General features: G+C 46.3%; 1 long non-coding RNA gene across 1 annotated transcript in view; it reads right to left on the bottom strand.

Annotated features, from left to right (window-relative positions):
- LOC143839533 (uncharacterized) overlaps positions 1 to 12,293 on the bottom strand; it is a 179,227-nt gene extending 166,934 nt beyond the window's left edge. Inside the window, exon 1 of the long non-coding RNA XR_013231752.1 lies at positions 12,165 to 12,293. This is a non-coding gene — a long non-coding RNA (uncharacterized LOC143839533). The remainder of the gene's footprint in view (positions 1 to 12,164) is intronic.
- Positions 12,294 to 22,413: the final 10,120 nt, after the last annotated feature.

Below are 22,413 nucleotides of genomic sequence, written 5' to 3'. Positions count from 1 at the left end.
TGAAGCATTTGCTCAGTGCCCACACTATTAAGTATTAAGGAGAGCCAGTTTGGTGTAGTGGTTAGGAGTGCGGACTTCTAATCTGGCATGCCGGGTTCATTCTGCGCTCCCCCACATGCAACCAGCTGGGTGACCTTGGGCTCGCCACGGCACTGATAAAACTGCTCTGACCGGGCAGTGATATCAGGGCTCTCTCAGCCTCACCCACCCCACAGGGTGTCTGTTGTGGGGAGAGGAAAGGGAAGGGGATTGTAAGTTGCTTTGAGACTCCTTTGGGTAGGGAAAAGCGGCATATAAGAACCAACTCTTCTTCTTCTTCTAAGTATGCAAGCTAGCTTACTATGCTGGCAATGCAATGATTTGTGATCCCTTGGGACTCTTCCCCCCCCCCCCAACATCACATTCTTCCTTGGGCAGGGGGTTTCCTACTTTAGGATAGCTAAGGCAACAGTCTGAGACCCTTCATGAACCACCCTGTCAAATTCTAACTGGAAGTCTAAAACACTGCCATGCCCAACCCTTGAACTAGGGAATCTGGCATAATCTTTTCAGCCATGGCAACTTTTTATCCATCTGGAGGCGGCCATAGCCTGGAGAAGACAAAAAATAACCAGAACAAGAAGCATTGGCAGTGGTGCAACTCCCCCCCCCCCAAAAAAAAAAGCAAGCCAGTTTTTCCTTTTACATATATTCTTGCTGCTTGGACAGATCAAGCATGTGCAGCTCTTATCTGTCTGGTGTACAATCCAAAAGAGAAGACTCCACAATGTCACAGGACCTATTACAGCATCCCCTTCCGTACTGCCTAAATATAATGCACACTGGTTGCAAATGGTATATTTTTAGAGCCCTAGCCACACCTCTCCTAAAGATAGGCACTGCATGAAACAGAATAGCTAATTTTAGACCAAGGCTTCCCCCCTTCCTCCCAGTGGCCTAGAAAACAAAGCATTTGCCAAGCAAACAGCCTCAACAGGAGTTTTGTTCATCATGAATGCCTGCCGAATCAAGTGCTAAGAAGTTTCTGCTTAAGGTGCTGTTGCTGCTGATCAACCTTCCAGAAATGAGCTGTGAGGCTTTTTGTGATGTTCTCCATCACTTGACAGGGAAAAGATGATGCTTTCTTTGTGCACTAGTGGGAAAATATTCCATCTAAAGGGGACAGCCGAATGGAATTTGATCAGTAGAATTGAAGCTTCTTTCAGTTTGCACAGCAGTTAAAGAGATGTGCTAAAATTCCCTAGGGGAAGGCTAAGAAACAGGCACATTCCCTTCTAATCGCCTGTTTTTATAGCCTCTGAAGTAGCTAGGCTGCTGTTCTGTCAGTTCTGTATTATGGATTTCTTTTTCCTCGTAATTAAACAGGCAGTACAATCCTGTACTGACCCAACCTGGATAGCCCAGGCAAGCCCCATCCCAACAGATCTCAAAAGCTAAGTGGGATCGGCCCTGACTAGCACTTAGCAGGGTGACTTCCAAGCAATACTAGGGTCATGGTCTGTGCGCAGGTCATGGCTAACTACTTCTGAATGTCTCTTGCCCGGCAGCCAGGATCTCCTGGCTACATTATACAAATGCCACATGATAAATAATCCCTGTGCATTGAAGTCCCAATCCAATTGGACCTGCATGTGCCTGGAAAATAAGCTAAATTCCGTTAACATGTCTGTCAACTAGTCATTTGATAGGCACAATGACTTTGTTACACTTGAATCAGTCCTAATTCACTATAGGGTATCTTGTGAAATTTGAGTTACTGTGGCTGTTAGCCTAATGAGAACAGAAGACATTTGTCCTGCTGTTTCAGAATATATAGTGGTAGCTTTTTTAGCATTTTGCCAGCTGTTTTAGACTCATAGAATATTAAAACATTATGAAAATATTTTATTCCATTAGCAAAAAAAGTAATAAGGGTTTACCACAAGTTTTTATATAGTCTGTGGGTTGCTAGAGTCAAATGTCTGTTTGACAGAACCATTTGAAATGAAAACTGGTGTCAAACAGGGATGCAAAAATATCATCCCTGTCTTTGCATTTTATATTTAGAAATTGTCTTGTTTGTTGAGGCTGTTGTTAGTAGTGAGACCTCTCCTCTTACTGCGTGGCAGTCTATGGGAGCCCTATGGAACAATGTCATCTTAACACCACACTAAATAATTCAGTAAGCCCTTTAGGGGCGGGATGTGTCCGGGATGAGGAAGGGTCCGCATTGGACCCTTCCCCCGGACAGACAATCGGAGGGACCAATCGGCAGGCACAATTGGTCCCTCTGATTTCCAGCCCTGAGCAACTGCGAGGCGCGCTACAAGTGGCTGGCGGGTGCTCCCTAGCTGGCGGCCCGGCGCATCGGGAAGCACGAAGCACCTCCCGGCGCATCGGGCCACAAACTGCCGCTGCCAAAACCACATTGCCCCCCCCCCCGGCGCAGCCAGCCACAGGACAACGGCAATACAAGCTTCGTGACCGCCGCCCCGACGGAACAACCCAGAAGCCGACGCCGCTGCCAGCTGTGGCGTGCCCCATGGGCCAAAAGAAACCCAGGTCCTGCAAAGAGGTAGGCACCGCCCTCATGGAGCGCCCTGCTAGCACCCGCTGCATTTTGACTGCAGCGGGCTTATTTACTAGTTTGAAATATAAAGCAATAATCTGCCTGGCCTCAAGTGACATAAACTGGATGTCAGCAAAGGGTAAGCTTGGACAACGTAGTTTAGAATGTGTGGGAAGGAACAGCTGACCCACTAACAACCACCTCCCCATCCTAGGAAGATGCATAATTGAGGACAACAGGGTTCCTAAGAATCCACCAGCTAATCCCATCAGGCTCCATCCTCACTTCTCTGCACCCGTTTGTCCTAATTAGACAATACTTTATTTCCCAAAACTGGTAGCTTTCCTGTCCAGTAATTGAAAAATCATCATGAAACATTTACATATATAGTTCAACTCCCAGTAAATCCATGGTGCTTCTCCCAGATCATTGTTCAACCACAGAAAACTCATCAAGGTATTGTTTTGAGAGACTAGAACATCAGACTGCTCCAGGCAGCATTTTGCCCTTTACCAAAGGGCATCCTGCTTCATAGTGTGTGTGTGTGTGTGTGCTTGAACCCATTCATACACCTCAACGCACTGTGCCTCTCTTCCCCTTCTGTGAAATTCCTCTCACAATAACAGACACCCTGTGAGGTAGGTGGGGCTGAGAGAGCTCTGACAGGACTGCTTTGTGAGAACAGCTTTAATGGAACTGTGACTAGTCCAAAATCACCCAACTGGCTGCATGTGGAGGAGCCAAACCCAGCTCATCAGATTAGAAGCCGACACTCTTAACCATTAAACCACACTGGTGGAGATCCCAGTTACCCCAGTTACCTACATCTCCTTTAAGCCAATTTCCCCCAACTAACTGGGAGACTGTCTATATGGGTAACAACATGGTATCACGATACATTATAAATCACTCTCCTATTGCATGGACTACCATGGGAAGCAGTGATGCCTTTGAGACCCTCAGCATCCAGGACCAACATCTTGTTGTAGCTCACTCCACCTTTTGTATTCACCTCAGTATGGTCATAGAATTGATAGAAGAAACCTGAAGTAAAGCGTCAAAGGGGAGTAAGCTATACCAAAGAGGAAAGCCATGCAGGAATGCTGTCAATTCTACAAAAGCCTACCCTAAGAGGGATTTGGTCATGACAAGTATCCAGCCATAGATCTAACTTCCAAATATCCCCAAGGGATTTTTTAAATATTTTATGAGCACAAATGGAAAAATCCCCTCTACCATATAGATGCTGGCTCATCCCCAAAAGACCAGGTTTTTATTATTCCCCCATTCTGATGCCAACATTCCTTCCCCTCTTTGGCCCATGCAGAAAGGTATAGAAATTCTCCCTTCACCCCCAGTTTTGTAGCTGGTTTTGGATTTATCCTGTCACTCTAGCTTTATAGTTCATCCCCAATCTCAATGCTCCACTCCACCTACCAGCTGCTGCTCTTCCCTTCCCTACCTGGTCAGTTTCAGCTACCTGAACTAACTTCTTTGCTGCAGGCAACCTCCCCCTTGCCCTGATTCTCTTCGGAAACAGACTTTTATATCTCCTTCTCATTTATAGGTTTATTGGCCTTTTAGGCAGACAGGTTGTCTAGTGAAAGGTTTTTGTGTGTCAGTGGTACAGATGGTAATAGTGGTGGCCTCTAATCTGGAAAACCGAGTTTGATTCCCCACTCTTCCTCCACATGCAGCCAACTGGGTGACACTGGACCAGTCATAGTTCTGTTGCTCACAGAGCAGTTTCTCTCAGAGCTCTCTCAGCTTCACCCACCTTACAGAGTATCTATTATTGAGAGAGGAAGGGAAGGCAATTGTAAGCTGCTTTGAGACTCCTTTGGGTTTAAAACCCAACTTGATCACATTATTGGGAAGATCCGAAAACAGTGGAGGGGTGGGAAGTCTGCCAAGCCAGAAGCTGCCTGCCACCAGAAGTGATCAGCTTCTTACAGCACAGCAGATCCTGGAGCTGGCTTCTTCTACAGCTCAAGGCAATTCCACACCCAATAATTATAGTGTAATGCTTACCTTAGGTAGTCATTATATTCCAGATGCTCCGCATGACGTCGCCAACATCCAGCATCCAAGCAGCAAACTGCTCGCTACATCTGCCATTTTAAAGTGATAGCTGGGGAATCATATAAAGTGGATTCCCCAACCTATGTAGCATGAGCTACAGGAGAGCAACCAGCAGGCCACCAGCCAAAGAAATGTATGGAGATAAAGAAGTGCTATCTCTGCCTCCAATGTTCCACCATCGCACCTGCCACCCTCTTCCTTCTCTCTGGGATGGGAGTATTTTTTAAGTGAACTGCCTGGAGCAAAGAATAGGCATACAAGTGTGCAGGCAAAGCCAAAAATAAAATTTTCCCAAAGTTGTCACACAACGCATACCTCTCTAAAGTCCCCTCCCAAAAAAATTCAGAACAAGATTTTTTTTTTTTGATTCCATAATGGGTGGCATTCAAAAAGCACTATGCATCTATGATTAATTGCATAGGCATTTTAACGGAGAAGGTTTGAATTTTTAAAAAGCGGGCATTGTGGGCCCTTTAAAACATTGACAAAGGGGATTGGTTGCCTGCCTTGTTTGACAGGCAAGAGAGTTGTGTGTAAAGCACGTTGCTTATACTGGGTTGCAGGAGAAGCCCGCCCAGCCCAGAGTCTGCATGCTGTGCTGAGCATTTTGCTTCTATAGCAGAGCAGATTCTGTAACTGGCTTCTCCTATAGCCCATTTTAAACCAGGCTGCAGGAGAAGCCCAGCCATCCTCAGGATCGAGCTGGCTGGGTTTTTTGCCAATATTTTTCATCTTAGGTCTATTTGACCTGGGGGAGGGGGTGGATTTCCAAAAACTCCCAATACTAGTAGTATTGGTATCTGGATTTTTTTTGGAAATTCCCAATTTTTTCTGATCTAATAATCCTGAACTGAAAAATATCAGTTAAATAATATTGCAGACCCCTAATACATGTGTCTAGCAGAAAAATGCTTTGGTACAGTTTGATCCTGACATGTGCATGCCAATTTGGGTAACAATAGCCTCTAATAACGTGTACTAGATGGGCAAAGAAGGGGGACTGAAGTTTGTGAGGAAAAAAATGACTCCCAAAATAATGACGTCAGTACCAGGGATTAAGTCAATATAGATTAGCTAGAATCAGCCTGTCCCTAAATGTTAAGCTAGATAGCAATGACCCCTAATGTGTTTTATCCTTGCCACAGTTTTATCCTTGCCACAAGAGGCAGCCCTTCCTTTTTCATTTCAGAGTCAAAACTAAGAATTACTTTTGTCAAAGGCCAGCAGCTGGGTAGAGGTTTAAGTCCATTTCCCTTGCCCCCAAATCTAGTTTTCTTCATAAAGTGTTCTCAGAATGAACACTTCTAAAACAAAGCAGTTTCTTCAGACTGGGTAATCTTCAGCCATGGATTTCCAAGCACTCCTAAGCAACACAAGTGATACAGCAGACTGTATTATGTGCCATACATAAATACAAGCTTTCTAGTAAATTGTTCAATAAAGATCTGATGTAAACATTTCTTTAGAGACTTTAAAAAAATTAAATGACACCTCAAACAGAATTTACACTGTTATAACAACAATGGCAGCCAGTCTACAAATAAAAGGTTTCCAAATGTCTGCCTTTCTGTCTGTCTATCATCTCTGTCTGTTCCACTTATACGCCACTGCTCCTGATACCAGCCGGCCCATGGTGGCTCGCAATAATATAAAATACAATAAAACAATAATTGACGACCATAAAACCCCCTCTCACCCTCCCTAACCAAACCATCCTAATCCCAGAAATTCCCATACCTGCCGACAACAATAGCCATATGAACCCAGGAGGTATAATATGCAGAATATCTGTCCTAATAGCAAACGCCAAGGGATGTTGGAGGAAGGGCCAGATCTTCCATAATTGAGCCTCAACTGAACACCTGGCAGAAGAGCTCTGTCTTGCAGGCCCTGTGGAACTGTAAAAGTTCCATCAAGGCTTTCAGCTTTCCCGGGAGCTCATTCAGACACTATTTTCCCCCAGTGACTATGGCCCTTGACCCATTACAGTCTGGCTTCAGGCCTAGTTACAGGATGGCTGCTCTGGTAAATGACCCATGTTTAGAAGTGAGCAGAGGAACTTATTTTCCATAGTTGACAGAGCACATTTGGCCACATTGATCAGCGCTACTAGCCTGGTTTGCATAGTGATTAACCCTTACTGAGAACAAGTGCTGGGAGACCTGAATTCAAATTCTCAATTTGGCATGTGGTTCCCTAGGCCTAGTTGATCTTGGGCCAATCAGGACCTCTCACTTTGACCTAACTTACAAGGAAGGGAGAGCAGCATATGCCACCATTCTGAACTCCTCCAAAGAAAGGCAGGATATAGACATACTAGATAGCTTACTGCAATGCACTTTATAAGGCTGCCTTTGAAGACAGCTCAGAAACTGCAACTGAAGTAGAACGTGGTTGCTCAGCTTTCGATGGGAACTAGCCAATTTGCAAATGTTTCTATTTTAAAATATCATCAATGGCTCCCTTTTGTTCCTGCATTCAGGTTAAGGGGCTGGTTCTCATCTATAGAACCCTTCTCTGGCTAGCTGAAGAACAGCCCTTCCCTGCACCAACCCATTTGGAAACTACCCTCAACCCAGCGGTTTTTACTGAAAATACCTTCATACAGGCAAGCCTTAATCTTATCACAGGCTTTCTCCGTAATAGTCTCCTTTTTATGGAGAAACTGCCTTTGTTGTTCATTTTCAGGAAAACATGTGTAGCAGAGGGTTTTTAGTTGAGTTTTTTTTTCTTAAGCAGAGTATTTGGGGTGGGACAACAGGTAATTCAGTGAGCTTTTATGGGTTTGATTCCTGCCCCCCCTGGCTCCAGGTCTAATGATATACTATCTGATATTTTATTATGATACTTTATAATTTTATACTCATAGATTCTTGGAAACCACCTTGAGCCCTTTTTGAGGAGGGGGGAAGGGATATAAATTCTTTAAAAGGTGAGATTCTAATCCTAACTAGAGCTGCTAACAGTCTGCAGGGGGGAAAGACTCCTCTGTTGAAATGGGTAGCTGAAGCTTTTCATGGCATAAAGGAAAATAAAGTCACCTGATACTTAACACCCCATGAAGCCTCTTTGTCTGCTTGGTATAGTGGTTAAGAGTGGTAGCCTCTAATCATGTTTCACCTTGCTCCAGTGTGGTGCACTGGTTAAAGGGCAGTGACCTGTAATCCAGAGAACCATGTTTGATTCCCCACTCCTCCACATGCAGACAACTGGGTGACCTTGGCCCGTTATTGTTCTTTTAGAGTTCTCTCAGCCTGACCTACCTCACACAGTGTCTGTTGTGGGGAAAGGAAGGGTCGGTGATTGTAAATTTTTTTGAGATGCACGGGCTAGAGAAAAGCAGGGAACAAAATACTAGTTCTCCTTCTCTTATTAATGGAACAGGACAGTTTTCCCAGACTGTTGCATAACCTAACCCTACTTGTGAAGATTTTTTTCATCCTTCTCTGTATGTGGACCAGGCCTCAGCTGATCAACTGGAAGCAGGGTAAAGAGATATTCCATTGCATAGGGACTATTTTGGATTGTGCTACCATTTGAATTAGCAGGAACTCCTGTGCGAATCATGAATGGCGCCAGCTGATGTGCTCACAATTTCCATCTGGAAGGTCTCCATAACACTCTTGTGAACCACTACTTTATTCCTTGGACCATAATATTCTAAAAGACTTCTGTTGCCAAGCTAGCACCAACAAGGGGATGCCTACCACCAAGCATGGAACATCATGCACAAGCACCAGCTTTATACCCCTGCCCACAATAGGTACACATTAACTTAGTAGTTAGTTTCAAAGTTGCTGAAAATAAGTATCTGACATTAAAAAAACTATCTGATTGAGGAAAAAACATGCATATGTAAGACTGCACTTATACAGTGTCTCCTGGCAACTAAGATCAAGATAATTCATACAATAGCATTCCCCATTACTGTGTATGAGTATGAAAGTTAGAGAATAAAGAAAATCAACTCATTGGAAATGTGGTAACTGGGTACAAGTCAAGCCTGCACTCTCTGTAGAAACTAAAATGACCAAACTTTGGTCACATTATGCTAAGAAAAGTTGAAGGCAGCAGGCAAGGAGAAAGACCCAACATGAGATGGGTCGACTCAGTCAAGAGAGCTTCAGCCCTCAAGTTGCAGGACCTGAGCAAGGCTAACAATAGGACGTTTGGAAGGTCATTAATTCATAGAGTAACAGTTAGTTACAAGCAATTTGACAGCACTTCACAAACACACACATGCTAAGCAACTACATATGGGAGTCTAATCTGCATGCTGAAATATCTCTAGCTGAACACCTTTAAAAAAATGCCCAACATTCTTGTAATGTATAGCTTATGTATAGATAAGGACTGCATTGTGCTTCTGTATAGGTAAGGACTGATAACCATCTTCAAACACTTGAAAGTGATCGTATAGAAGATGGAGCAGAGTTGTTTTCTGTTGCCCCAGAGGTTCAGACCAGAACCAATGGACTGAAAGTAATTCTAAAGAATATTTGGCTAAACATCCAGAAGAAATTCCTGACAGAGTGGTTCCTCGGTGAAACAGGTTTCCTTGAGGGGTGGTGGGTTCTCCTTCTTTGGAGTTTTTAAGCAGAGGCTGGATAGTCATCTGACAGAAATGCTGGTTTTATGAACTAAGGCATATTGTGAGTGGATGGGCAGGAAGGGATGTACCAGTGTTTGTCTCTTGTGGCTCTTCCTTGCATACCCAGAGAATTGCTGATCAGCACTGTGAGATGGTAGGTGAATTTCCTCCAGGCCAGGCTGGATTTTGGAGATTTTTCATGGGGGAGTCATTTGGGCATTAAATTCGTGTCACTGTAGGTAGGCAGGTAGTTGTAAATTCCCGCATTGTGCAAGGGGTTGGACTAGATGACCCTGGAGATCCTGTCCAACTCTATGATTCCATGATCACATTCTTGCAGACCGTGCAGCCATTAGATGTAAGCCCACTTCGTTCTAAGTGTATCTAACCCCATGCTCTCTCTCCCTTGTTTACTGGCATACGGAAATTGCCGCAGGACAAAGATTGTGGAGCACTTGGCCATAAACATCGTGTTATAAGATGATTGAAGGCTAGGGAAGGGCAGAAACCAGCCCACAAACTAAAGTTTGTGACAAGTTTTAAGTGGTTTGTGGTTTGTTAAGTGAAGTTTGCTTTAAGTCAACCAGTACAAACTTTCTATGAACTTGCAAGCTGTTTGTGGAAGATTGTGCCTGTTTGTGAAAAGATGCACTTCCAGACACTGTCTCCAATCTAAATGTTTACTGAACTTCAAAGCAATATAATTTGGAGGTCATATAAAGGGGCATCCAGGGGACATCTCCTGCAACTTTGATGTCTCTAACTTGCACAGGCTCTGTTCTTTACACTCCTGAACCTGCATCTGTCAAAATGACAGTATAGTGTATAGGAGTGTATAGAATGCATCCTATGCAAGCTAGAGTGATCTCTGGCTGACTCCCCTCTACCTGCCCTCCAAGTTATTTCTCCAGAAAGCACTTCCCTCGGGTCACCTTTCTGGAGGACACTACCTTGGACTTTGTTCATCCAAACTTGAAGGGCAGATAGAGGGAAATCAACTGGAAATTCCCTGTGAGTCTGGTGTCTCTAGCAAACCACAAACCTCATCTATTTGTTAGACCCCTAAAAGATGGTTGCATTTGAAACTGGGCATGCCATGAATCACACTGCATTCTCCTGGTTCATACCCATCCCTTCTTAGGACACAGGAAAGTGCCACTCTGTTTATACAACTGCCTTGGTATGACTGAGTCAGGAAAGATGACCCTCTATGATGCAGTGAGGTCCAGAATGTAGTTTTGTGCTGTATAATGCTACTTGGTTTAGAAAAAAGAGATAACCAAGATAACACATGAAAAAAGTTTATAAAATTATGCCATGGTGCTAAGAGAGTATCTGAGCATCCATTGAAGTTTTGGGCAGCAGGATTTGTGACACACCAAAGAAGATATTTCTTCACATTGATTACTATCTTAAAGGAGTTTTCTGTTGCAGGATGCATTGATGACCACAAACAGATTGTTTTAGAAGGGAACCAAAGAAGTCATGTAGATGTTCAACAATGACTCTCAGTTATGGAACCTTCCTGTACCTCTGAACATCAGCTGCTGGAAGGCAAAAGGAAAAGGAAAGATGTCCCCCTGCTTGTAGTCCTTGCAGGGCATCTGGTTGTCCATTGCACGGAACAGGATGTTAGTCTAGACAAGCTACTAGTCTTCTCCAGCAGAGCTCTTCTAACTTTATTATGCTACTGAATTACTGTTAGGAGTACCATAGATCAGAAATCAAAGAAGACAAAAGGTATCTGCAATCACATACACAAGAACTTCAATAAGTTGTTTTTCATTCATTTGCACTACTTTCCCCATTCCGTAGAGCCTCTTGTGGCGCAGAGTGGTAAGGCAGCCGCCAGAAAGCTTTGCCCATGAGGTTGGGAGTTCAATCCCAGCAGCCGGCTCAAGGTTGACTCAGCCTTCCATCCTTCCGAGGTCGGTAAAATGAGTACCCAGCTTGCTGGGGGGTAAACGGTAATGACTGGGGAAGGCACTGGCAAACCACCCCGTATTGAGTCTGCCATGAAAACGCTAGAGGGCGTCACCCCAAGGGTCAGACATGACTCGGTGCTTGCACAGGGGATACCTTTACCTTTACCTTTTACCCCATTCCAAAATTCCAATCCCTAACACAATTTAGAATATGAATGTCAACCACCTGAGCCATACAGGGGGGGAGGATGAAAATCTAATAATAAATAAATAATAAATTAAAAGTTAGGAAGATACCAACATTCAATCGTTTTAATTGGAGATTATGAGTACTACAAAGTGATTAAGACAGCTTAGGCCAGGGATCTCTCTCTAACTTTTTTGAGCCTGTGGGCATTTTGAGAATGGAGAGTGGGTACCACTACAAAAATATCTGCTGTGGCAGGCAGTTGCAAAGCAGAATCCATGGGGTATTGGGTCCAACAAAGCCATATTGAAACACTGCAAGCCAGGCATCCTTCTATGATAGAGGCAGCTACCGTATTTGCCGGCATATAAGACGACTGGGCGTATAAGACGACCCCCAACATTTCCACTCAAAATATAGAGTTTGTTACATTACATTACAGTACTATGGGTCACTATGGGCAGCTATGTCTATCCCAACCGAAGTGCACCTGGCCTATAGGACGACCCCCCCCCCACTTGGAGGCATGTTTTTTTTCTTCTGAGGCCCCTTCTGTTCCAGGGTGGTGGACAAAAAGCAGGACTGGCTCTTTGCCTTGCAGAAGAGATACTTTGTTGAGGAAGCAAATGAGTGCCAGGATTAAACCCACTGGTTGGTGCCACTGTTGGGGATTCCTGTCTTTGGTTTAGGCTATATGTTCTGCATTGTATTCACAGGGATATAGCTGGAGTAGAAAGATAAAAGATTTGCATCTGGGATGTGGATTTTCATGGTAACCAAAACACATAGCCCACTCTAAACTAACTCATATTAAATTAACAGATAACTAACCTGAATTCATGTTAAAATTTTCAAATCTGAAGATTCAGCCATCGGTGACTCTCTCTGTTGCCAGTGTTCAGACTGTCACATCCTCCATGCACTAACCACAGCTTGTTCTTTAGAACCTTTTGGGAAAATTTCTGCCATACAAAAACCCATGTACTAAATGCCCTATGTCACATGCAGGAAACTGTGGTATTTAGTCACATCTAGAGATAATAGGGTCACAAGTGTTTCTATATTTACTATTAAAGCTGTGAGGGGAAATGCTGATTGTCAAGTTCCTATTCAGATACGCCACTTGCTGAGCTGACCTGTACTTGCTGACATTTATGAACAGTTGCTGTCTGTTGATCTACCTAGGGGAGTGCTATAATTGTTGCAGTGAAAGAAGGTTTATTAACATACCTAAGATAAGAAATGTGTAATTTAACAATACAGCTTTGTATACTAATAGATCCTTTTGCTCAGAACACTTTGAAAAAAATTAATGAAGAGTTGTTTTTTTATACCCTACGTTTCGCTACCTAAAAGTCTCAAAGTGGCTTACAATTGCCTTCTCTTTCACTCCCCACAACAGACACCTTGTGAGGGGGGGCTGAGGAAGCTCTGACAGAACTGCTCTGTGAGAACAGCTCTAATGAAACTGTGACAGGTCGAAGGTCATCCAGCCAGCTGCCTGTGGAAAAGTAGAGAATCAAGCCTGGCTCTCTAGATCAGAGGCTGCCACTCTTAACCATGACACCCAGCTGGCACTCCATCTCTGTGTGGTGATGCAAATACAGAAAGTTTGCAGAAAACCAACCCCAGGCATAGAAGACTGTGCAGTTTGCCCAAAGTGAGACAAGCGGCTTTCAGAGGGTTTCATTTCCTACCTTTCTACTCAAACCTCATGTGACCTGTCCTGATTCACAAGTTTCTTCCAAGACATATTCTGATAATTCATTGATTAGTCATTTCAACATAGATCCCAATTTATCTAATAGGCCTAGAGTTCACAGGATTTTAAAAATGAAGCAATCTGCATAACAATGACCCCCTTACCTACTCCTGGTCATCAATACCCACCCAGATTAAAAACATTTTGCCTTGCTGGGGGGGGGGGTGTCTATTTTGGGTTCTAGCAGATTTACAGGGAAAAAATAGCACTATCATAGAGACACTCCAATGAGGACAACATTCCATGTCTCTCCCTGGTTTTACTAGTTCTACAGGAGGGTTGATTCAAGAGGGCCCTCCAATTTCCATTCTTCAAAGCAACCTCTGGAATCTCCTACTTCTGAAGGTTTTCTTCCTCCAGTTTGCTTTGGTAATAAAAGGAGCAAGTACTTGGGCTGGATCTTCTCCAAGGCTTTCAGTTACCAGTCATATTTTATGCATCCTCTCTGTTGCTATTTGAAAGGAGATTCTAGGCAACTTGCATGGATGTCTGCCACTAGCTTGGAAAACAATCACCAGAAGATTACCGTCCCCTACCCCGGATACCAATTTAAGCAATTTAAAATTGAGCCTCCAAAACTGAGGGCATTTCTGCACATCTGTAAAAATAGTGTTACACCAGCCGAATGGCATAACGCTAAATATGATCGTGCCTTCTGGCCCCTCCTCACCTTTTTGATGTCTTGCTTTTCTCTGCCGCTTTTTCATGTTTTTCACCCTCCACATCGCCTGCTTTAAATGGCAGAAGAGAGCAACATGGTTTATACGCAGCTCTCTTCTGCCTGTCAATCAAACCAGGCAGCCAATCCGCTTTCTTCAAGCTTTAAAGCAGTGGTCCCCAACCTTTCCTAGGCTGGTGACCGGCAGGGTATCGGGCCGCGCCCGCACAGACGGCCGCGCCCGCCGCATCGGGCTGCGCCCGCGAGCCATGCCCGCACATCGGACCGCGCCCACGGGCCGCGCTTGCATGGACCGCACCCACACGGGCCGCGCATGCGTGATGCACGGCCCGGCCCTGATTCCCTCTCCCCGCCCTCCCGCAGTAAGAAGCTTCCCGGGCCGCAAGCTTGCGGCCTGGGAAGTTTTTTACTGCGGGGGGGGGGCGGGGAGAGGGAGCCACGGCCTGGCGCCATGGCCTTCGTGGCCCGGCAGCGGGCCGCGGCCCGCAGGTTGGGAACCACTGCTTTAAAGGTCCCATGATGCCTGCTAATTTTTTTTAAGTTCATACTTCTCCATTGATATGCCTATACATATGCATCTAATCATAGATGCATAGCGCTTTTTGAACGCTACCTGTACGTGAATGACGAGTCTTGTTAATTTAAAAAACTAATCTTGTTCCCAATTTTTTTTTTGGGGGGGGGGTAACTTTAGAGAGTCATGCTTTGTGCAACAACATTTGGAAAAAATTCTTTCTAGCATTGCCTGCATGCTTATCTGCCTATTTCTTGCTCCAGGAATTCAGATATTTTTAAAAAGACAATCCTGTCCCCAGGAATGTTCTACTAGAGGGTTGATCAAAGCAACCTCTGCTTTGAAGAGGATGGGACGAGGATGGGGCCTTTTGTGCCTTTTAGCCTCCATAACTTCCTTCCACCGGTTGCTCTCCATTAGGTAGTGCTACATAGGTTGGTGAATCCACTTGTAGGAATTCACCAACTAGCACTTTAAATGGAGGATGTAGCCAGCCAGATGCTGCATGTTGGCGATGTCATATGGAGAGGCCAAAATATGACAACGAAAGGTAAGCATCTCGCTATTTTTAATGGGTGCGGAAATTCCCTGAGCATTGATGAAAAGACTGCAGATCTCCTTTCTTCCCGTGGTCAGGAGAAGCTCGGCCATTCCCAATACTAGGGACAACTGTCTCCTAAATTAGCGTTCCCCAACCTTTCTTTGGTCAGGGGCCACCTCCGGGGCGAGGGGAGAGCCGACAGCCTGGGCGCCGCACAGCAGCTGCGCGCAAACGCATTTGTCGCGCATGTGCATTTGCACCACCAGGGGGTGCTAACGCACATGCACAGCAACTGCGCATGTGCGTTTGTGTAACCGGTGAGCCGGGCCTGCCTCTTCCCTGAGCTTCTCACTGTGTGTGGGGGGGGAGGCAGGCACGGCTGCCAGTGGCCTGGTACCGTTGCCTTCACGGACCAGTCCCGGGCCACAGACCTGGGGTTGATGAACCCCGTCCTAAATGACTGGTAAGGTTATGGAGAAAAAACATGGGATACAGAGAAGCATGGTTGTAAGGGCCAAGCCCCATCATATCATGATGGCTTATGGTTGCCTGGCAATCTCCCTGAATTAGAACAGATCTTCAGATGACATAGAAGAGCTGTTTTGTACCCTGCTTTTTACTACCTGGAGGAGTCTCAAAGTGGCTTCCTCTTCCCACAACCAAACAGAAGTCGGTGAGTCTGAGAGAGCTCTGAGAAAACTGTGACAGGCCCAAGGTCACCCAGTTGGCTGCATGTGGGGAAGTGGGGAATCAAAGCCTATTCTCCAGAGTGGAGGTCACCGTTCCTAATCACTGCAGCAAACTGGGTCTCAGTTCCCCTGAAGAAAATGGATGCTTTGGAGAGTGGACTCTGGGGCATTATGCCCTGCTGAGCTTAGTTCCCTTTCCTTCCCAAATCCTGCCCGCCCCAGTCTGCACCCTCACAGCCTCCAGGAGTTTCTGATCCCTATGATGGCTACACACAGACTCCAATCCAGTAGTTGTCTTTGACTCAGTCTTCCATGATGAGGAAACAGTTAATAAGGACAATCCAAATCAACTCCCCAGTCAGTCCAAAAAATAAGCTTTATATTTGAACTGTCAAGAAAGCCCATTGCAAGCAGGAATGCAATGGGCACTAGGACCCAGGGGACACCGGAGGTGTAGATCTCTCTCTCCCTCTCCCTGTGTGTCTCCTCCCAGCAGAAGGCATAGCAAGTAATTAGGGCTCGTTCTTAGGAGGGAAGCAGGGCTGGTCAGCAGCTTGGTGCAGCTCTCTCTACCCCTCTTGCAGCAGGAGTGATAGGAAGGAATGAGGGCTCGTGTTCGGTCTGGCAGGGCTCTGCATGTCTCTGTCTCTGGCACGTCTGAGAGGAACGTGGCTAGTGTCCAGGAAGGAAGGGCGGGAACTGTAGGGGCAGGGCCAATCAGGGTGCAGCCAGCGTTCCAGGCTGCACCCTGATTGGCCCTATTCCAACTTGAACAGCCGGACATGTCCCACCCACCCCCAGGCTGTTTCACAAATATATAGAAGAACCATGAAAGAATGGATAAGGATTGTGGGGCAGGGCCACGAGAGGCCTGCCTTCAAACTCTCAAGAATCCTGGCCCAACCACTTTCTCTCATTCTCAGTTCCTCCTCTGTCAAACTCGGATGACAGACCGGCTTTGCAGGGAAGCTGTGATTGTTAGCCAAGGACTGTAAAGCACATTAAGAGGTACAGAAATATAATAACTTGTAGGGGTGTGATCCTGTATGCCTACATTTTCCATACTTGGGTTTTTAGTCTAGCCCATTGGGAGTTAGTTCACACACAAGAGCTAGCAATGGAAGTTAACCACCTAGCCATAATATTGCCTGTGAACGCCTTTAAATCTGGGATCCTGTTGCTTCACAACTCGGCAGTGCACTTCTCACTTTTTGTGACTTGCTAGGTCTACCTCCACAAAGGTTAGGAAGTAAGAAAGAAGGGTTGTCAGTTCCCCAAGGCACACCAAGGTGCCATCAACAACTGTGCAGGACGTCCACTGTGTGTTTGGAGATGCCGAATTCCAGTCCAGCCGTTACCTGCTTTTGCGTGTGCATAAGTCACCCACTATTATTGTACTCTGTGTTCCAAAAAGTATGCCCTTTCGGTTGGTTCTAATAAATGGTATTACGTGGTTGTGTTTTCTCACCCATGTGGTTCCCTGCAACTACATTTTTACATGTTTACTACAGCAAATGCTAGGGTGGTAACACCGGTGTTGCTGTGGCAAGGATAATTGCTGTTTTCTTATGTGGTAATAGTCCACTTTGTACGTCACTTCCTGAGTGCATTTATTGACTCAGTAAGTGAGGAATGGGAACCATAAAAAAAAAACACCAAAACCCTGATATAGAACAATCTGTCCCTTGGAGAAAGCAAACAAGTAATACCGTATATGGCCTTACAAACCCTGGAGGGTGGAGTCGGACAGGAATGATCTTTGTTCCCGACATTTCCTGCACCGTAATTGCAGGAGGTCCCGATTGGTCAAGGAACTGGGCACAGTTTTAAAAAGGCTCGACAATCTTATCACTTATTATTACTGTTCCCAGAAATATTCAATTTTATAAGAATATAATATTCGCTTCAGAGTCGGTTCGATTCCAGTCCAGGAGAAAAGCTGCCTTATATCCGGAAACTCTCCTTGGTTTCTCAAGTGCTACTGGACTCGCCTCTAAAAATGGCCTGACTATTTTCAGGGGGGGCTCCCCGATCTCGAAATCCACCCGCTCCTAGCACCGTGGCGGGGCACGTTTAACAAATATATATTTGGAGAGCTTCCAACAATAAATGCAATTTCCCCACTGGGGGGGGGGGGGAGGTTGCGCGCACAAGGCACACTTTCGCCTTCTAGTATTCGGACGAAAGTAACTCCTGGCGGGAATTTCCCGCTCCCCACCTCCGTCCAGAGTTTGCCAACCCTTCCCCGCGGCTGCCTTTCCTTCCCGCAGCCCCCCCCCCCCCCCCGCCTTCTCCACTTTCCGGCGGGCAGCGCTGAAGCGACGAGTCCAGCGCCCCGACGCACCTCCCAGATGGCGTCGTAAACGCCTCGCTCTCGCTCTCGCTCGGGGGCTAGGCCAGCAGCCACGTAACTTACTGGAAAGCCACCCGAAGCGAGTCAGCAACGCGAGGCGTGCGTGCAAGCCAGGCGCCCCGGCCGTCTGTCCGGCCAGCCGGCCACTCCTTCCACATGCTCGGCATTACTGGCAGGGGCGTGGCCAGCGGGACCGACGGGAAAGGGGGCAGCGTGTGCCTCTCTCCCGCCAGCCCGCGCTGGCACGAAGCGAGCTGGGTCCCCTTGCTCTTGTGTGCTTTAGGGCGAGCGGCTGGCCCTTGGCCAGGGCGTGCCCCGCCCGTCTCCTAAAAAGCACGACGCCGGTCGGGAAAAATCTCCGCTGGCTCCAAAGGCCGTTGCGCCGAGGCCGGGCTGAGGCAAGTAAAGTGGCGCTCCGATCAGCAAGGACCTCAACTTCGCCCCGCGCTCTGCGCCGAGGGGGGAGAAGGCTGTTGTCCCTGTGCGCCGTCGCGCTCTCTCGCTCTGGCACAGGCGGCCCTCCCGGGGACTTCAGCGCGGGTGCAGACGGCCGCGGAACCGCCCGCTTCGGTTGCAAAGAGGCACCTGGGCGTCTGGTGCGTGGAGACCGGAGGCAGGCACGCAAGGCGAGCCAAGTCGGGGCAATAAAAGAATGGACGATTCCTCCCCTCTGCGGGGGGGGGGGCGTTATGGGGAGGCCTGGATTTCTTTCCCAGGGATGCGTTTTGTGGTGACTGGACACAAGATCCCGCATTACTATCTTTTGGGGACAGGTACAAATCGGCTCTAGATGTTAAACAGAACCTCAGGAATTCATCTGATATTGACATTGAAACATAATAAAGCCAAGGTCATATTGTGCATCATGTCTTAGTCAGTGGGCAGCATTACAAAATCACACATGCAGAGTATGAACCCTCAGGATTCTTGCCTGAAGTCAATCCAGAATGGCATGAAGCCACTCATATCGGTGTACATAGGCTGCACTGCAGAAATCAGATCCACCCCCACCCACTTGTGGCTCCACCATGGCTCATTAATGTTGCTCAAAACCATGAATACTAATAGATCCATAGGATTTTGTCATTAGGTCATGCAAAACACCCCCCCCCCAAAAAAAAAAAAACCGTCACATCCCTAGCCATAGAATGCAGCACAAACTTCACAGATCTTTTGCTTTGTGGTATCGCTTTGGCACGAAGACATGGATTTGTTGGATTTTTATGTGGGGTCACAAACTCACCCTCAACTTCCACCACAGAAATACTGGATCCACTGCTTTGTGGCGCTGCCCTGGCTCAAAAACATAGAGCCAATGCATTAGTTTCTCATGAAGTGTAGGAGTTTTATGTGGCCTAACATGAACCTGAAAATGAAATCACATATCATGTCCATGACCACAAATTGAACCACAAAAAAATATGGACCCTAGTGTTTGTGGCACTGCCATGGTGCAACCACTGCATTAAACACTTGGATCCTTATGAATCCTCATAACTGTTCCATGAACATCACCAAAATACATTATTTGATCATGGATCTCATCACTGGTCCATAGAGTAACCCACAAAAGCAATGGATCTAGCATGTCATGGTTCAAAGGTAGTGTAAAAACTGCATCAAAGTGTGTGGGTTTTCATGATTTTTGTGACACAAGGGCTTGCAGCCGGACAGCAGCTATGAGCTCTTTGTAGAAGCCAGACAAAGCACCCATTTGGATCAGTACCACAGTGGAGTGGGATGGAGGGCTTCAGATTCCCCCCTGGGCCTTTTTTAAAGAACAACACATCTGAGGGGCACAATTCACCCGTTATGCATGTACTGAAAGGCTGCATGAGGATTCATGTTTCGCAATGATTTTGTATCACAGTAGGGCTAAGAGATTATGTGTTTTGTGGTATAGTTGGTAGACCTGGCTGTGATGCATGATTTTAATGTTGAATTTGGGAGTGTCCCACATCAAAATCTTGAGGCTCTATTCTTTAGATCCATGACTTTGTGCCACAGAAGGGCCAAGGAGCAATGAATCTCTGAATTTCCATGGTGAATTCTGTGGTTATGGATATGATAAGTGATTTGATGAGCAGTTTTGCACGCCTTAGGAGCCTCTTGTGGCGCAGAGTGGTAAGGCAGCCGTCTGAAAGCTTTGCCCATGAGGCTGGGAGTTCGATCCCAGCAGCTGGCTCAAGGTTGACTCAGTCTTCCATCCTTCCGAGGTCGGTAAAATGAGTACCCAGCTTGCTGGGGGGTAAACGGTAATGACTGGGGAAGGCACTGGCAAACCACCCCGTATTGAGTCTGCCATGAAAACGCTGGAGGGCGTCACCCTAAGGGTCAGACATGACTTGGTGCTTGCACAGGGGATACCTTTACCTTTACCTTTGCACGCCTTAAATTTAAAATCCTGTGTATCTATCAGTATCCATTCCTTGGATCCACATTATGTGTCACTGCAGAGCCAGAAAGGGGTAGTATCCTGATTTCTGTACTGCAGTCTGTGGCCAAGGATTCAGTGGGTAACGAATGGTTTGGTGGTGACTTTGGGGTGACCCAACACAAAAATGTTGAGAATCGTGAGGATCTATGCTTTGGAACTTTTTTGCATGTGTGCATGGTGGTGCTATAAAGCAGTGGATCCATGATTCTTGTCATGCAGCCTGTAACTGAGGGAAATGGCGTGATTTGATGGGGACTTTAGGATGACCGAATGTAAAAATCATGAGGATCCATGTTTCAGAACCAAGGCAGTGCCATGAAGCAGTGAATTTATTATTTTTGTGGTATAATCTTTGGCTATGGACATGAGATAAGATTTGATGGTGACTTTGGGGTGACCCAATATAAAACTTTGAAGGAACCACATGTCTGCATCATTGCCATGCCACTAAGGGGTGGATGCATTATTTTTGTGGTGCTGCTGCCTACGTACTGAAATATTCTATATGGTACAATAAACCCAACATCATTAGTTTGTTTCAGTATAACAATCATATGAATTACTGAAGATCCATCCATGCCTTGGATCCAGCATGGTGTAGTTATTAAGAGCAGCAGCCTCTGATCTGGAGAATCGGGTTTGATTCTCCACTCTTCCTTCACATGCAGCCAACTGGGCGGCCTTGGGCCAGTGATAGTTCTTACAAAGCTCTCTCAGCCTCACCTACCGTGTGGGGAGAGGAAAGGAAGGCAATTGTAAGCCGCTTTGAGAGTCCTTCAGGTAGTGAAAAGTTTTTTTTTTAATCAGCTATTCTTCCTTGTGCCATTGCAGTATTAGGTCTGTGGGTTTTTTAATGAATCTGTCCATGTTCCTGAAGATAGATTCAGGTGGGTAGCTTTGTTAGTCTGAAGCAGAAGAACAAAGTTTGTCCAGTGACAACTTTAAGATCAACAAAGTTTTATTCAAGGTATTAGCATTTGTGTGCATGCACTCTACCTCATTATCTGATAACTATTTGCACTGGTAGCTCAGAAGAAGTGTGCATACACAGGAGAGCTAGTTTGGTGTAGTGGTTAGGGGCGCTGACTTCTAATCTGGCGAGCCGGGTTTGATTCTCCACTTCTCCTCTACATGCATCCAACTGGGTGACATTCAGCTAGCCACAGCGCTGATAGAGCTGTTCTGACCGAGCAGTGATATCAGGGCTCTCTCAGCCTCACCTCCCTCACAGGGTGTCTGTTGTGGGGAGAGGAAAGGAAAGGCAATTGTAAAGAATTTCTTGTAGAGAAAAGTGGCATATAAGAACCAACTCTTCTTCTTATGCCTAGAATAAAACTTGGTTCACCTTAAAGGTGCCACTGGACTCACACCTTACTCCATGCTCTTGGATTTGACATGTGATTAGATACTGGGGTCGGAGGAATTATGTTGAAAAAAGCTACAGGATCTCCGTAGATCTTGTACTCTTGTACTTTCCACCCTACCCCCATCTTACTTTAAATACACAAGCAAACTCAGGAAATTGGTGAGGCTCAATTATCACTACCCCCTCCCCAAAGCACTGGATATTTGTCGCTTTAGTCTTTGTTTAGTAAAAGAGAACAACAAAGCAACGCTGAACAACGGACTAAAACAACGACAAGGAGGCACCATTCGCACCACCCTTGCACGGGATGCCTCTCAGTCCCGCCGCCATCTCTCTGGATAATCCCTTACAATTACAGCTCACCCAAAGCAAACTTGCCGCCAACTGTCTTTACCAAAACAGTGCTCCGGAGAAGGCAGGAAGCCTTCTCCCGCGTCCCCCTCCCTTTCCCCCTTCCAGCCTGGGCCGCAGGACTTCGAAGCGCGCAGGCTTCCATTTCCTGCCCAGGCGCCACGCGTAGAAGATCCGGGCGTAGCTCCTCCGGACAGCCGAGGCCTCCGCTGGCCTCCTCCCCGCCGCTCTCGCTCGCTTCCTGAGCCCATTTCCTCTGCCGCGATCTGTTCGATCTCCCGCGGACTAGCAGGGAATCCCTCTCCGAGAACGCGTCATCCTAACCAAGGAAACCCGCGCTCGCGTCAACGCAAATGACCATCTTTGGCAACGGCGACTTGCGACAATG

This window comes from Paroedura picta, chromosome 1, assembly GCF_049243985.1.
Source record: "Paroedura picta isolate Pp20150507F chromosome 1, Ppicta_v3.0, whole genome shotgun sequence".
In the NCBI taxonomy this organism is placed as follows: domain Eukaryota; kingdom Metazoa; phylum Chordata; class Lepidosauria; order Squamata; family Gekkonidae; genus Paroedura; species Paroedura picta.
The sequence above is the reverse complement of the archived record's forward strand: the minus strand, read 5'-3'. Positions and strand labels throughout refer to the sequence as shown.